The sequence below is a fragment of the Aedes aegypti genome, chromosome 3 (genome assembly GCF_002204515.2).
Source record: "Aedes aegypti strain LVP_AGWG chromosome 3, AaegL5.0 Primary Assembly, whole genome shotgun sequence".
Classification (NCBI taxonomy): domain Eukaryota; kingdom Metazoa; phylum Arthropoda; class Insecta; order Diptera; family Culicidae; genus Aedes; species Aedes aegypti.
The window spans coordinates 395,131,039-395,141,005 of record NC_035109.1 but is presented as its reverse complement, the minus strand read 5'-3'; the positions used below and the strand labels follow the sequence as shown (position 1 = coordinate 395,141,005).

The 9,967-nt window shown below is 37.9% G+C and overlaps 1 long non-coding RNA gene across 1 annotated transcript; it reads right to left on the bottom strand.

Annotated features, from left to right (window-relative positions):
- Positions 1–5,902: 5,902 nt before the first annotated feature.
- LOC5565460 lies at positions 5,903–7,062 on the bottom strand. Its single transcript, XR_002502625.1, has 4 exons — positions 6,903–7,062; positions 6,669–6,721; positions 6,261–6,495; positions 5,903–6,190 (listed from the first exon to the last, which is right to left on the bottom strand). It is a non-coding gene; the product is annotated as an uncharacterized LOC5565460 (long non-coding RNA).
- Between the last annotated feature and the right edge of the window lie 2,905 nt (positions 7,063–9,967).

Below are 9,967 nucleotides of genomic sequence, written 5' to 3'. Positions count from 1 at the left end.
GAATTTCTACGCCATTTCATCTAAGGGTATTCCAAAGAATTGCTCCAAAACATTCTTGAGAAGTTGTTGGATTGAATCTGTGGTACTTAGTTACGGCCCTGCGTTAAATGAGATTCGGGAGCGGGGAGCACGGCCCTGGTAGAGAAAATGTCAATTATTGTTGTTGGAGAGCGTGGAAATAAAGGACGTGTTTGAGTGAACTGTAAAATAAATATTCTATGTTCTTATGAGTGTATTACGCAGAATATCACAGAATCCATTAAAAACATTTCATTTTTTTTCTAGGAATTTCAACAGCATTTGATCCAAGGATTACTGGAGCTCTGCCAAACATTTTTTAATGATAAAAAAATCCTCATGATTCAAAGATTCATTGAAGGCTCCACACTAGTTAATACTACAACATTTTTTTTCAAGAAATCCTACATCATTCCTAAATATATTGTTTTGGGTTCCTTCTTTGTTTTTCTAGTTTTCACCTATTTCTGCGGGATATCCCAAGGAACAATATTAATATAATAATAGGGGTATTCACTAAACGGCGTAAATCTCTACGTATATCGTGATAAACTTGTTATCTCAAATATTTCACAAAATTGCGTTAACTGCTTAGGAAATATTTCAAGTTGTTGAGATTCAACAGTCAGATGATCTAAGAATGCGCCGGTTATTATAGCAACTGTCGCGAAATAGGTTATTTGTCAACAAACAACAAATTTGGAAACGCAATTTAATAGAAAACTTGCTTTGAATCTAGGTTTGACTTTGTTTCATCATAAATATAAAGCATCAAAGATAGATGGAAAACGATAGTGGAAGTAGGATTTTTCATAGAATTGAAGAAGTTTTCTTAGACAATGACTGGGGTAAAGTAACATATATATATGCAAGCAATGAGTATGGTCGTGGAACGAGCAGTTTCTTACAGTTTTTCTGAGTCTAAGCAATAGGTCTAGTCTTGACCACACTGAAGGCAACCCTAAAAAAATCCCATTATTTGCCATCATACTTGGTGCTAGTGAGTAAAAGCGTTCTGCATTTGACTAGTTGACTAGGGGTTCGATACCGTGTTGATTTCAATTCTGAAACGAACTCGAATTTTCACTAGGGATCACTTAAATGATAGCGAGAAATAAACAAGAAGCGTCCGTAACCACTTTGGCGATAATAAGTCACATGAGGAGTTTTTGTAGCATCAGAACAGTTCGTTGATCTTCGGTGACGATCTGGAAAAAAAAATCTGGGGTCCGTGTAGGAAACAGTCGAACGGACTTCAATTATGGTGAACCCTTGGATGAAACGAATCAAATAAAAGATCGTAACTCAAACAAACAAGCAAACATTTGACAAGTCTGGTAATTTTTGTTGGGTAACTAGATTATAAACTTCTCATTTTTACTGCTTGAAACCAGGAAAGGAATATTTCATTAGAAATGTTTCATCACAAATACCACAGTTTACGCTACTTTAAGTGAATACCCCCAATATATTATTGCAATTTTAGGGAAAACTTTCCGTTTTACGGTTCAACGAAAAGCTACCGCAGCTGTCACATCACTGATTTGCACTGGTAAGTCAACAGTAGGCTTCAATGATACCTTGGATACCATCTTGATGATCGTTGTTTGTTGCTATGTTTCATAGCGTTTCCTCTTTCATGCATACTATGATTGATTTGTTTGCTTCAATGATGGAATGATTTTGAAGCCTGCGGTAGAACTTTGACAGCTGCGGTAGAACTCTGCGGCTACCGCAAACCGGAAAATTTTCTTAACAACCGTAATATCTAGAGATGGTCGGGTCTCGGATTGTTAAACCCGAAACCCGACCCGAACCTGAACCCGACGATGGATCGGGTTCGGGTTTGAAAATTTTTATTTTTTTTCGGTTCGGGTTCGGGTCGGGTTTGAAGCCTAAAGAATTATCGGGTACGGGTCGGGTTCGGGCTTGAAAAATGTCGGGTTTGGTGAGAATTATTTACAAAGTAACAACCTGAAAGCTTCCCAATGCATCAGAAACGATGAATTTTTCATCTTTTAGAACCCGGGTTCTATTCGGGTTTTTCTTAGAAAACTTTTTCGGGTTTCGGGTCGGGTTCGGGTTTGAACAGCAAAAAATTTTCGGGTTCGGGTCGGGTCCGGGTTTGTTTTTCAATTTTTGTCTCGGGTTCGGGTCGGGTCCGGGTTTAAAGGAATAAAATAAGTCGGGTATGGGTCGGGTTCGGGTTTGAAAAATGTGAAACCCGACCATCTCTAATTTAGAGCGCCATATGACGAGCCTAACCTCACTTATTTGACAGCTGCTGGTCCTGTAGTTTACGTTTCGGACGTTACGTCGTTTTTTCCATCATTTTTTCATCTTCGCATTTCTTTTACCAGCAGTCTGATGGTGACGATTTTCCACGGTAGGAAGATAGAATAATACGATCCGTGGGTATCTGCAGTGGATTTGACCCAAGGGGCGAATCACTTCTGATGCATTTGATAAATGTCATGCATTTAAATGCATTGAAATGTACACTCAGCAAATTTGCAATTCAAGGCTTGCTCCAAGGGGTGGATCACTTCTTCAATGCACATCAAATGTGCATCAATTTGCATTAAATGCATTTTTTCATCATTCACATCAACTTAGCCCTGGCTCAAATACCATTGTACCGTGCTATAGCAACACGTCATTGTTTGCTGTGAATGTTTTGAAATTGTTTACGCTTTTCTTCAACTAATATCAAACTTTATTTATTTCAGATAATCAAGCTATTTTAACACCGCAAAATGTATTAAATTTGAAAGCCTAATCGATACCGACCTTTGAGACATCAACCATCTGAATGGCCAAGAACATTGCACAGTGGAGAAAGGATGAATGGTGGACAGGAATACATTGTCTCATGTCCTGTGGGCTAATCAAAGGAAATGCAACCTTCTTCCCTACATTCCTACCTGCATTCTTTAGCTTACCGGCGGCAAAGGAAATCCGCATAGATTCTCAAATTAAGGATAACAAGAAAAAATCAAACCAGTTTAAAATTATTTGTCATCAACATCTTTTTTTTATTTCCTGCATTGTCTGTTTGGGATCTTGGGGACAGTTAGGGTCCATTCACAAATTTCATATCGCATAAAATGGCAATTTTAGATACCCACCCACCCCCTCGAAATGATTTTTGAATGAACATTATGCAAATTTTGTATGAGCCGTAACACCTGCAGGGCACCTACTCATCCTCTTTAGCGTTTTCAAATTTGTGAATAAGCCCTTAAGGAACGGTAAGCTTCAAGTTCAAGGGTTAATATTCTCCTTTATGCTCTGTTCTCATTGCAGAATGAACAACATTTCTTCACCGGAACGTTAAATCTCTGGAATATGGGGATTAGATGAAGGGACATGTTGAAATAACAGATATTGTCTACAAACTACAAATCTCACTTTATAATTCGCTTCCGGATAACCCTGTCACTGCACTGTCTAACTAACAGCCCAAATATCGACATATTCGATAGTCCAATGAGTCTGACGAGTGGTACAAGCCGAGGCCACTTAGAAGCACATATTCCTTAGACAACTGAAAGTGAGGTTTTTAGAGTTTTCCTTACAGCAGAAGGAATAAGTTGAAACTGGTCTGGAACATCGTTGAAGCGCCCACACAGTTGCCGGTTTGTAGTAAGGTTTTTAAGAGTTCCCTTACTACGGCCAGCACCAGCATCTACGCGTAAGCGGTGTGCACCGCCCTCTACCCGGCGGAACAAAGGATTAGGTCCAGTCACAACATTATTGTTAGTTTTTAGAGAGCAGCAGATTTTCTTGAGCGTTTCGAAGAATGAGTTTGACATCTTGATAAGGATAGCAAACAAACAATGGAGCAAGCCATGAATTGCAAATTTGCTGAGTGTACATTTCAATGCATTTAAATGCATGACATTTATCAAATGCATCAGAAGTGATTCGCCCCTTGGTGACGTCACAGTGCAGTGGAGTATTATCCAGAGATTCAATTCATTTTTTTTTTCAATTCAAGCGTGAGTGGGTAAGGGCGTAAGTCGCATGACCGATTGCTCTTCATCGATCCTTTCTTCCGTAAATAAAGGTGACTTCAAACCGCTAGGCAGCGTCATGAGGTGAAAAAATGCTGACCAACCTGCATCTTGTCACCTTTATGTACAGAAGAGAGGATCGATGAAGTAAAATCGATCATGCGACTTACACCCTTATGCTAGAACACGCTTGTATTATCTTAGCAATAATCTAGAAAATCTTGTAAAATTTCGTCAAGAGTGAGTTCTCCTAGAAATCCTTATTCATCAAGGGTGAATTAAGAACTTACATAAGTTTTATCAGAAGTGACCCTAAAATTTGTTTAAGGAAAACGTCACGATTTTTTTCTTTCAACAATTTCTCAGCTTACTGGAAAATCCCATTCACATTTTTTTTGTTGAAATACATAAAAAACTCCTTAAAGAATGCTTGATTTTTTTCATAACTTTTTTGAGAAATCTTAGAATTATCGGATGACTTTTCAAAGAAATCTTAGTAGCAATCGCTTGAGTATTTCCTGAAGGTATTCTCAGATAAATTTCTAGTTAAAATCTTAAAGAAATTGTGAAGGGCAATTTTGTAGAAAATATTTTTCAAAATGTTTGCAATGTTTTATTTTTGCTTTTTTCCATCATTGGTACCCCAACAAATCCGAACCTAAATCTGAAACCAAATCCAAATTTTAAATGCATGCATCCACAATATGACTCATTTGTGATTTTTCCTGAAAAATATCATCAAAATCGATCGAACGATGGCTAAGTTACTGATTTTTCAATCTTCTATGTCGGCACTCAGTATACTGTAAAGGTTAATGGTACCTCTCATGTAGGAATAGACAGGGATTAATGAGCTGGAGGGGCACATTGTGAGCACTTGTATTTTCACCGTAAATTTTCTTTCATAAAATTTAAATTAAATTGTAGCTAGTTGAGTCAATACTATGAATTAATGGTAAAATTTTTAACGGAAGACATGTCCACTTCGCCAAAATATGAAAAAAAATGTTCGTTGGTCATATCCTGGTTCAACGCTATGAAAATCAGTCTTTTAAAAATGGTATGACAGGAGATCTCATATTACTTCACAATAGCCAATGTTCTTTTTCTTCTTGGCATTACGTCCTCACTGCGACAAAGCCTGTTTCTCAGCTTAGTGTTCTTATGAGCACTTCCAAAGTTTTTAACTAGGAACTTGCTTTGCCAATGTTGTCATTTTACGCATTTGTATATCGTGTGGCAGGTACGATGATACTATACGCCTAGGGAAGTCCAGGAAATTTCCATTACGAAAAGATCCTGGACCGACCGGGAATCGAACACAGACACCTTCAGCATGGCTTTGGGTTGTAGCCGCGGACTCTAACTCCTCGGCTAATGAAGGCCCCACAATACCATATATATTCAACCCCGTTATAGCCTCAACTTCTTGTGGGCTTTTGAATAAAGACTTCAACATTTCAAAACTAGATTCAACAACACCTAAGCCTTACAAATCTTGACATTATGGCTCTCTGAAGAGCTCACTTTGCCCCGCCTACGATCTTCAATTAGGGATGAGACATGTTTTAGCTAATGTGGGATTTCACAATGTCAAAAATGTTTTTTGTCCTTTCAAATGATAGTACGCAATAATTGAATATTGTTCAAAAAGTTTACGATGAAAAAATACATTAATATTGCTTGCTTAACTGCTATTCGGATCCGAATGCTTGATAAGCTCACTATGCCCCATCTATCCCTATTTGAAAATGCATCAAATCAAATACCAAAACTGTCTGCATCCGAGAATTGTTGAACTGATATTTGAATGAATACCCTATTCCTACAAACATGGTCAAAGAAAACACTCATTAACCGTGGAAATGTTCAAAAGATTACTAATAAATTATATTTTTTCTAAAGCCACCTGTTTTGAAGATTGCATTATCGAAAGTAAGTGTTACTGTTGTCTCGAATACATCGGTTCTTAGTAAAAAAGTTTGTATTAAATATTCTTTATTCTTCGAATAAAACTTATTTTACGGGAGACGGATAATAAATTATCGGAAACATTTCTCATAAAAACCTAACTAGATTCAGTGTGATTCGATAGCAACCAGCGTTTCGAGAGATTCCATCTGATGTGATGTCATGTTAACTAAAATACCCGAAACCTGAAAGAGAAAGAAAGATCATATGTGAAATTTTGTCCCAAAGCATAGCCGATAGAAAAGAAGCACTCACATATCGGTGGTGACTGGTGTAGAATATAAAATACGTTAGATGTAGTGGAATAAGAGAAGATTCGGCATAATGGTTCGTGGATTAGTCGTCGAATTTTTTGACACCCTCATGGACGCCGTGCTTAATCGAATCTCCAGTCTTTTTGATGAAATCGCCAACCTCCGGTGCTGAGTCATCGACGTTGAACACACCATAGTAGATGGCAACGGCGATCGCGATGGCGAACAAGATACAGCTGCAATGCAGTTGGAATTAATTAAGGTGAGAAAATGTGGTGCCTTAGGCACTTCCAGTTTACTAGAAATTATTCTAGTACTTAGAGTGCCAGACACTTGTTCGAAGTTCTGAGTTGGCAAATTGCGCGCCTCATTACAGAATCAATACAAGTGCTGGGAAGTGTATAATTACCAAACAATGATGGTTCCGCAGTTACACATCTTGGAAGCAACAGATTTCACTCACTAGAAATTAATACAAAATGAAATGGCTTTGAGATACGTGTCACGATGAACAAATGGAGGAAAGCTTTGATTTTCGATAGAAAACGGCGCAATCGAAAGCCAGAATCTAGATTATCTCTCGAACAAAGCAACGAACGCAATCAATCTTAAGAACGAACTGAGCTCGTTTAGTGAAGCGAACCTTTGCACTGTAGAACGTAAATGGAAGCGACTGCTGCAGGTAATCTAATAAATACGCTGTATATCAATGGAACACTGTTGAGCGAATGCGGCGATCTGGCGACGTCGTGGCTAAACACAGAGAGGCTGCTGATTGTTGAATGATCGCAGAGAAGGTTGTCGACAGTATGGTTTGCGCTTTAAATTCATTCGCGAATGTAGTAGTAGGAACGCGTATTAGTGTACTGCAGATGTACAAGCCTTCATGTGACTTGTATAATGGTACAGTTACTGCCATAATTAAATATATTGCCCACTTGCTAGAAAATTACGAAAATTGACAAACATCGTGTATTGAACCGGGGAATGTCATTACTAATAATGTGTGTACTTCTTAATTAAGGCGACACGGGAGACCGTGTTGTTTTCCCTATCTTTCGTCTCACTCTAGGAATAATCATCAAAACTTTGTGGAAGCAAATCTCGAGTTTTAGTGAACCGATGAAGCTGAAAATGTATTGGGTTGTGCACTACATATATAGAATCATAGTGATACATTTTCGCATCGATATATGGAGTGGTTCTTGGGATTTGCTTCTTGAAATGGATAGGGTGATTATGATGACGTTTCGTGCGGCCTTAACATATGCTCTTTGTGATACACAGGACACAAGTTTATAATCTTTTATATAAATAAAAATGGAATGGTGTTTGTATGTCACGAAATGACTTGAGAACGGATCAACGGATAGTCACAATACTTTAACTGTTGCATTCATCATAGGCTCCGACGTGTTCGTGCGTAGAAAAAGTTTATGAAAGTCTTCGGAATAGTCGATGGAACGGGAGAAAACTAATCTGTCATTTTGTATAGGAGATTGCATGCCATCTTTCAACAGCCTACTTGAAGTTTGCCGGGACTACTAGTTTTGAATAAAAATTTCATTTTAAAAAAGACGAAACAAATGTGTACGAAAAAATACGTTTCAAAAGTATGTGCCCACTTGGCGTTTGTTTTTCAAATGACAGTATTTTACTCTTATTTGTCAGATGTTATAAGTTACCTCACAATCATGCTAGTTCAGCTTTTTAAGCTTTCTGGAAGAGGTTTTTGAAGTGATTTGAGTTAATGAGGAATTATTTGTGCCTTCCTTAGCCGAGTGGTTAGAGTCCCCGGCTACAAAGCAACGCCATGCTGAAGTAGTCTGGGTTCGATTCCCGGTCGGTCCAGGATCTTTTTGTAATGGAAATTTCCTTGACTCCCCTGGGCATAGAGTATAATCGTACCTGCCACACGATATACGAATGCGAAAATGGCAACTTTGGCAAAAAAAGCTCTCAGTTAATAACTTTGGAAGTGCTCATTACAACACTAAGCTGAGAAGCAGGCTCTGTCCCAGTTGTACGTAATGCCAAGAAGAAGAAGAGGAATTATTTGTCAACACCTTTTCAGGTCTGTTTTATGCAGTACCCTAATAAACATCAAGGGCGTTAATGGCAATCAGACTTGAGGGGGGCCACGGCCCCTTATCATTGGTAATGGATCATATAATACTTATATCTTTACAATGTTTGTTTCAATAATGGTTATGAACCGTGGCGTATTTTCATACAGACATATACTGCCCATACTCGCATAACAGTCCCATTTATATAGGAAATCCCATATAATATGGGACTGTTATGCGAGTATGGGCAGTATAGTATAACCCAAAAAGTGTCCCAAATCGACGGATTAACCTTAGTGTATCCTACGTCACTTCCACGGAATTGTTTTTGGTTTATTTTGACGGCATGATCTTTTAAGGGTTTATTCACAAATTTCTTAACGCCAAAAATGGCAATTTACAACAAACAACCCCCCTCCCCCCAATAACGTTTTTTGTATCAATATTATACAAATTTTGTATGGGCCGTAACATCACAAGGACACCCACCCACCCCCTTCAGCGTTATGAAATTTGTGAATGGGCCCTAACCCAGTCACATGGAATTCGAATGAAATACAAGCATACAAATAATATGAATTTCCAAATTTTTGAAGCCAAAAAGGCAAACACAACTAGTGCACGTTTGAAATTTAGGATTATTTTTGTTGCATTCCAGCAGCGAGTGATTCATTTCTCAAAACCTCAACAGGTAACAAATAAAATTTTGAAATTTCTTGATATTTGTGTTCAAATAATACTTTTTTGTTATAGTTAAACACTTAAGGCGAAGTAGGCCGTCATTGAAATTTGTACGCACCGTTGATGATTGTTGCTAATTCATCTCACGATTTCGGTTCAAAGAAAATCAGTTGGTTTTGCTCTGACACAGCTGAAAAAGTATCAGCATACTTGATAAATGTTAGCGCGTACAGAGATACATTTTCAAGTCAATATAAACTATCAAGATTGAGTTTTATCACTTTGAAATGCTAGCTGAAAACTCATCATTGTTGCCAAAACGAATGATGGGCTACTTAGCCTTAAAGCTGCATGGCAATCATTAAATTGAAAGATTGACACTTATCTATCCATCTTTATATATGATATTGGAATAATGTTTGTATGTCACGAAATGGCTTGAGAACGGGTTAACACATTTACATAATTCTTTCACCATTGCATTCGTCCAGGTCTCCAACGTTTTTTTTATGCAGGAACAGTTTTGGGAAATTCTCCGAAATAGGTGAAAACGACTGAAAACTTATCGGTCATTTAGTATGGGAGATTGCATGCCATCTTTCAACAGCCTACTTGATGGCAAGACGAAGTTTGCCGGGACTACTAGTTTTGAATAAAAATTTCATTTTAAAAAAGACGAAACAAATGTGTACAAAAACTATGTTTCAAAAGTATGTGCCCACTTGGCGTTTGATTTTCAAATGACAGTATTCTACTCTTATTTGTCAGATGTTTTAAGTTACCTCATAAACATGCTAGTTCAGCTTTTTAAGCTTTCTGGAAGAGGTTTTTGAAGTGATTTGAGTTAATGAGGAATTATTTGTGCCTTCCTTAGCCGAGTGGTTAGAGTCCCCGGCTACAAAGCAACGCCATGCTGAAGTTGTCTGGGTTCGATTCCCGGTCGGTCCAGGATCTTTTC